Source organism: Protomyctophum bolini (genome assembly GCF_963924005.1).
Source record: "Protomyctophum bolini genome assembly, chromosome: 10".
NCBI lineage: Eukaryota > Metazoa > Chordata > Actinopteri > Myctophiformes > Myctophidae > Protomyctophum > Protomyctophum bolini.
Window position 1 is genome coordinate 2,301,529 of NC_137871.1, and position 7,536 is coordinate 2,309,064.

Here is a 7,536-nt window from a genome sequence, read left to right on the forward strand (position 1 = left end):
AATATCTTCAAAGCATGGACAATGACACCACTGGCACCACTGGGACACAGACAGAGTTGGATGCCACTGTGACTGACGGATGTCAGGGGACAGACAGTCCACAGGACATTGGCAGGTAATAATAATCAAATGCTCTTTGATGAGTGTTTGTTATAAAATCACATGTGTTCTAATATGTTGTAATATCTTCTCTCCAGTACTCCTTTCAGTGCAAAGAAGTACATTGTATTTGAGGACAACCTACTTCAGTTGCTCAACACTTGCCGTTCGTGCAAACGTGCGTGTACACTGGAGAAGTTTGTTATAGGAACTTTCCTGTCTGTCACCCAGGTAATTAATTCATGTGTAAATGGTGCATTTATGTAGTGCGTATACATAGATTGTGCGTTACATTGTGCGTTACATTCACCCTTTCACATACATATTCATACACTCATGGTGGAGGAAACCTATCCAAAGTGCTTCACATAGATTGTGCGTTACATTCGCCCTTTCACACACACATTCATACACTCATGGTGGAGGAAACCTCCTGCCAAGGAGTCTGGGATCCTTCCGGTTGCTTGACCTCCTGGCTCCTGAGCCACTGTCGCCCCCATGTGTAATCACTATTGTTCATATTTAATTATTTGTCATTGCCATCTTTATAAAAAAAATGCTTTTGCTCTTTATCCATTAGATCTGCCTCCACTGTGAGCGTCGAGCTAAGTGGCAAAGCCAGCCCTATATTGGGACCCTCCCGGCTGGCAACATTCTGCTGTCGGCTGCGGTGGCTTTTAACGGGGCGTCTTATACGCAAGTCCACAAGGTCAGTTGATGTGTAGATCATCAAGAGCTGCAGTTACAGCTCAACACGTTGGTATAGCCTAGTGTCAGTAACCATGTTTTTCTTGTTATACACTTAGGTTCTGACATCACTGCGGCTCCAGTGCATGCAGCCGAGGACCTTTTATCGCCACCAACATGCCTACCTCCAGCCAACCATCCTTCACCAGTGGAAGATGGAGCAGGCCAAGGTGTTGGATGTAGCCAAGGCAGCTGGCAAACCCATCACTTTGGGAGGGGACATGAGAGCGGACTCGCCAGGTTAGTATAACTATGTATAGCATACCTTTATTGCTATTTTCTTGTAGACATGCAGTAATAACTGTCTCTCTCACCCCACAGGCCACAGTGCGAAGTATGGCTCGTATACAATGATGGATCTAGATCATAACAGGATCTTGGACATCCAACTTGTGCAGGTTGGAAATACGTAATGTTCACATTCTTTCTTCACAATGTTCAGTCATTCTTTGTCCTGTGCATTATCAAACATACTTAATTGCTCATTGTTATTGTTGACAGAGTAATGAGGTCGGGGTACGCTACAGCAACAATATGGAGATTGCAGGTTTCACCAGGAGCCTGTCATTTCTCGAGTCGGCTGGTGTGACAATTGGTGCCATTGTCACTGACCGTCACCTGCAGGTCCAGAAATTTATGAAGGAGCAGAAGAAAGACATCAAGCACTACTATGATGCCTGGCATGTAGCCAAAGGTTGTTTATTGAGCCAATCACAGTAAATTTGTGTAATTAAATAAATTCTTCGTAATAAATAAAATCTTAGTCAACTTGTTATTACTTAGCATGTGCAAATATATATTTTTTTCTTTCCTCTCTCTCATCCTCTTCAAAGGCCTGTCCAAGAAATTGGAGGCACTTGGGAAGGAGCGTGGCTGTGAGGACGTCAAGGTGTGGAGGAAAAGTTCCGTCAACCACCTCTACTGGAGCTCATCCTCGTCACAGAGTGGGGAGGAAGCCGTGGCTAAGTGGTCTTCCATCACAAACCACGTCCAGAACGTTCACCAGCACAGCAATGAACTGTACCCCAACTGTGCCCACGACCTCCTTACACACAGAGCATGGCTGACACCAAGTGAGAAATTTACATTGTCTACAGCTTATGCTGAAATCCTACAAATGTATACTTCTTCATTACTTTATTCTAAATATGAGTTATATTATTAATAATACTCATTTATGCTATCTACAGCTGTAGAAGGGGGGGGGATGTGATAACTTCATTTTCATGACAAATATCAATCTAGCACTTCTAGTCCTACTAAACTGTCAAATAACATCTATGGTTTCATTGAGTTTATATAGCTTTGTAGTGTTAGCACAGTCTTTATGGGACATTTGGCAGCTTGTATCTGTAGATATGAGTATTTGACAAATAAACCCCTCTTATTTTGAACATCGGATTGCCTAAAATCTATGAAAAGCTATGGTTGAAACTTGAAATGTACTACTTTTGAGTCTAGTGCTAAGAACAGTTGCTGCCAATGGTCAGTAGAGGGCAGTGCATATTGTGTGAACTTGCGCAGAATCAGTAGCAGAAACACATGTCAGTCACTTCATGTCTTTCCATTTTGTGTATCTACAGAACTGTGATTCTATTGACTGATTACTAAGACACATTACAGTAGTCATATATAAATTGCATAAATTAAAGTGCATATGTTGTATTTGTCATGCAAATTTAGTTGTGATTTTCCAACTGGTGATGTTTACATGTTGTTTATATCTTCAGATACCAAAGCCTGTGAACGCTTCTGTGACTTGATGCTGAAAAAGCCATTGCTGAAAGACGTCGCAAAGATCAGTCCACGTGAACAGACCTCCTCCCTGGAATCCTTCCATGCTCTCATTTTGAGATTTGCGCCCAAGAACGTTGTCTATCCATTCATTGGAATGCTGTGCAGGTTGGTGAATTTAGTCCACAACCTCACAACACGTTTTGCACCGCGTTACTCATGTTACACCGTGTTATCGGGTTATGGAATACTCAATAGCATGTGTAATAGCCTCATTATTGCACCATAATTATGATTTCTGTAGGCCTGGAAAACAGATTAAAATACTTTGGAAAAGAAAAATAATTTGTAAAAATGTGTGTGAACCCTGTTTAATTGAAAATGTTCCATAATGTATGTAGGCCTACTGGATGTAATTTAGGCCTACAGTACTAATTGCTTCCCCCCCCCCCCCCCCTTACATTTTAGATTGCTTTTGGCCTGCCTTCATTATAACGAGAACGCAGCCCGTGAGCGACTTCTGGGGCCAGATGGGAAGCTGAAAACAAAAGTGCATTTCCCCAAATACAAAAAAGGCGAATACTCCAGGGCCTTTGTGAAGGGGAAGCCGAGATACAGTACGTTCCAATATGGATTGATTGACTGATTTGATTTTCATATATAAACAAAAACTATTTCAAGAAGAACTGCTGTTTGCTTTGTATTGATTGGCTCGGCAACATATTTGAATACAAAACAATGTTGCCAATAATATTATGCAAACAATATTGTTGCCTGAATTTGTGAAGCAAGTTTTGAGTGCATGTCTTGTTCTGTTTTAGATTATGTGGACAGCTTACAGCAGCTCTTGGGGGAAGTGGTGGTCAACCCACGTCCGTTCCAGGAGAGGATCAAGGCCATCGAGGTCCCACCTGCACTTTGTGCCGGATATGAGAGGCCCGGCTCGGACGAAGATCTGGCCAGATGGTCTCGGTTTGCGGCCGAACCGTGACAACCTGCCAGACGTTTTGGCAGAGATCCTACCCTGGACATGTTCCTGAGGGGTTAGGGAGAGACCACTGGTAAGACTTGTACTATGGTCCAGACATGCCTATCCCAGCCCCTATTGGTCCAGACAAGCCATTCCAGACCTTTCAGAAGGACACAGGGTCTTCTCAGCAGCAGTCTAGCCAGGTTCAGGAGATCTCTAGCCATATGGGTTCTGGTTATGAGACTGTGGAACGTGCCCTCTATGTATCATTCTCTGTATAGGCCTCTTGTGCAACCCGAAGCTGTTTTTGCGAACGCAGTGAGCACTAACTATAAAAAAAACAAAAAAAACACAAAAAAAACACAAAAAACCAAAAAATAAACATAAAAAAAAATATATATATATATATATATATATATATTATGGGGCTAGTGGTGCTGAGCCTTCTCGTGGCGGCCCTGTTTTCACTAATTTCACAGTACTACACACTTCTCACTAATTCGTAATTTATTGTAATTGTTATTGCAATTTACGATCTGCGTTCGCTTCCCGCGTTCTCGCGTCTTACTTGTGTATAAGAGTCGTGTGCCACCGGAAAATGTTTTGTATAGGCATATGCAGTTACAACTTGCCTGATGCGACTGTAAAATGCAACTTTTGAAGGCGTTTTAGAAACCAACACTGAATCATGTTTGAGAAATTTGTCAAATTTTTTCATTTGAATTCTTTGAGTAACTCTCAAACTAATTATTTTACCACTGCCTACAAAGTGATCTAGCACGGTATGCTCTGGAACTGTAAACGATAGAAAAATGTCAGCATAAGAGCTTTTAAAATATTGTGGGAGGCAATACTTACTATCAATACTCATTACAATGGGTACATTGGGTCATGACTCATAAACAAGCTTTATAAAAGCATATTTATTAAAGCATATAAATAAAAGAAAATGGGCAAAAAAAACAGCAGTGACAACAAACGTGTGTGGGGAGGATGTCTGTTGTGGTGGTGTGTGTGGAGTGGAGGCAGCCTGAATCCCGTGTATTGCCCGGAAGGCGAAGGATAAGCAGCCCGAATTCGGGTGACGGCACAAGATGGGACGACCCTACGGTTCCCTTGTCCTAGGTAGCCCCAACACCACCTCACGAATGAGCGGTATGCTGTGTACCGGTAACGCCTAAAAAGAATCAATGACATGAATGCGAAAATGTATTACTACAAATACTCTTGCACATTGCAAAGGATAGGACATTGCATTTTGATTACATCATAAAAGTGAAATGGTTTGACAAGCACTGATGACAAGAGGAAATTGACGACAAAGAAATACAATTATTTATTTATAGTATACTCACTCATCCTCTGAGAACTCCTCTTCACCTTGGAACCCCTCGCCAAACCGTTGATGCATAACACTGTATGAATGAATGAATGAATATTTATTTTGTGTCATGCCACTTTGGCCCATTCCATATGGGATTATATGAAGGTACATTGAAAACAACTGACATTACAGTCTTTCCTGTTCGTATTCCCAAATGCATGAATACATATTTGTAACACAAAACAAACAAGGTCATTTTACATGTAAATGGCCCTCCTCCTCATTGACCAGGCCTTTTCAAGGAATGAGGCAAATGAAAAGGTGCACTGTTGAAATAGGCATTTCAGTTCTCCAATTTTTCATGATTCATGATCTATCTTATTAAAAAGTATCTCCCTAATAGAGTTGTAGAATGGACAATAAAAAACAAAATGCATTGGATTAATATTGCTTGTGTTTGCCAAAACAGTCAACAATCATGGTAGAAATCATCGTAAAGCACTATTTTGGGTAGCCAGTGGCCACCATCCTCTAAATATGCACAATAAGGGTCCAGACACACCCAATAATAAAAATAGGTATTCCATTGAGTCTCTCATGGTCAGAAACCATGTTTGCGTTTCTAGCTCATCTGGTTCAGAAGTTAGAGCCAAACCTATTTTGGATTTCCATATTGGATTTCATGGAACATTTCAATACAAAAAATGTTTGTATTCATATTATTGATCAACCTGTGTTGTTTTGTGGAAATATCCCTCTGTTTAAATTTTTGCCCTATTCACCCCTCATTATAACTAATAGGGGCTAATATTGTGGCAGCCATATTGGACTTTTGCCCAAAAAGTGACCAGGTTGTCCATATAGGTTGTGATCCCACTGGGTCATAGATATTATTTCTAGTTCTGCCTGACGTTCCTTCCTAAAGGGGAGTTTTTCGTTACCATTGTCGCAATGTTGCTTGCTCTGGGTGGATCTTTGTTGGTTGTAAAGTGTCTTGAGACAACTTGTTGTGATTTGACACTATAATAAAATTGAATTGAATTGAATTGAATTTCTGGTGGACAACTTTGTATGTTATGGCAAATGCAGGTTTCCTAAAAAAAAAAAAGTGGTTTGCCCCCTGGGTAATTAGAGTTCTACTACAGTTCAACCCCAGTATTCTGTTCCACAGATGTACCATGTGACTCCACCGTACCTATAAGTCATCTGTTGTACCCAACAACAACAACAACACGTAGCAAAGCCAGGGTGCAGTGTGATGCAGTCAGGCACGGACTGCATCACAGACTCTGCTTCAGCGCATTTGTCCATAACCTGCAGAACAGAGCAAAATAAACAATATGCAACAATGCAGAATGTTCAGCACATGCACATATTCCATTTACATTGTTCTGTAAGGGGTGGCGGTGGCTCAGGGGTAGAGTGACCGGATGGTAACCGCAAGGTTGCAATTTTGAACGCGGGCTCCCCCAGAGTTAGTGTCTAAGTGTCCTTGAGTAAGACTCCCTAATTGTATGTATGTATGTGGGTTTGTTAGAGAGACATGTCTAAATAATTAATTGTAGAATTTCCTCATCCTAGCACCATGTGTCGCAAATGGGAAGAAGGCAATAGCGGGAGGGCGATACTCAATACTGTTTTTTGGTTTGGTTTTTTTACATGGAAAAGCAAACATGGCAACCCATGATGGCAACTCCACTGTACTGTATTGTACTCCACTGTACTGTACTCCAACGTACTGTAATGTACTCTACTGTACTCTAGTCTACTGTACTGTACTCTACTGTACTCCCCTGTACTGTACTCCACTGTACTGTACTGTACTCTACTCCACTGTACTGTACCGTTCTCCACTGTACTGTACTGTACTTCCCTGTGCTGTACTGTACTGTACTGTACTGTACTGTGCTGTGCTGTGCTGTACCGTGCTCCTCTGTCCTGTACTGCACTCTGTACTGTAGTGTACTGTACTGTGCTGTAGTCCTCTGTATTGCACTCCTCTGTGCTGTAACGGCCATGTGCTTGTGTACCCTCTTTCCATTAGGATAGAAGGATATATGTATGTATATGTGTCATCTTGATGTAACAGTACTAACCCTGTCATAGTCTTTACAGCAGACCCTGTCTATTGCAGCATCCATGTTCTGGCAGTGACCACAGGTACACCTGAATGATAAGCACATAAACAATTAATGCGAGGGCTTGCACTGCTTTGTGTAAACGAAAAGTGCAAATAACTTCACGACTAAAGAGTATAACAATCAGGTCAAGAGCCGTGCAGAGAGCACTGAGGGGGCAGGGGCTCAACCCCCAAAAAGGGCACATGTGTGGGCGAGCGTCGAATTTTGGGGGTGGTCTTTTTGTGTGGTCCGTCCCTTGTGCCATTTCATGTCATTGGACAGTAAAATAAGCAATACTTTCTCATTAGTCTGAAACTAAAACTGACTGATGGCAGCCAGCACATTAAAAGTATAAATAATTATGATAGTGGAATTATCATTACTTGTCAAATGTTAATTTTGAAGGGCCAATGGCACTTATTGGCCCCCCACACAAGCCCTTTTTGGCACCCACACAAGCCCTTATTGGCCCCCCACACAAGCCCTTATTGACCCCCACATAAGCTCTTATTGGTCCCCCACACAAGTCCTTATTGCCCCCC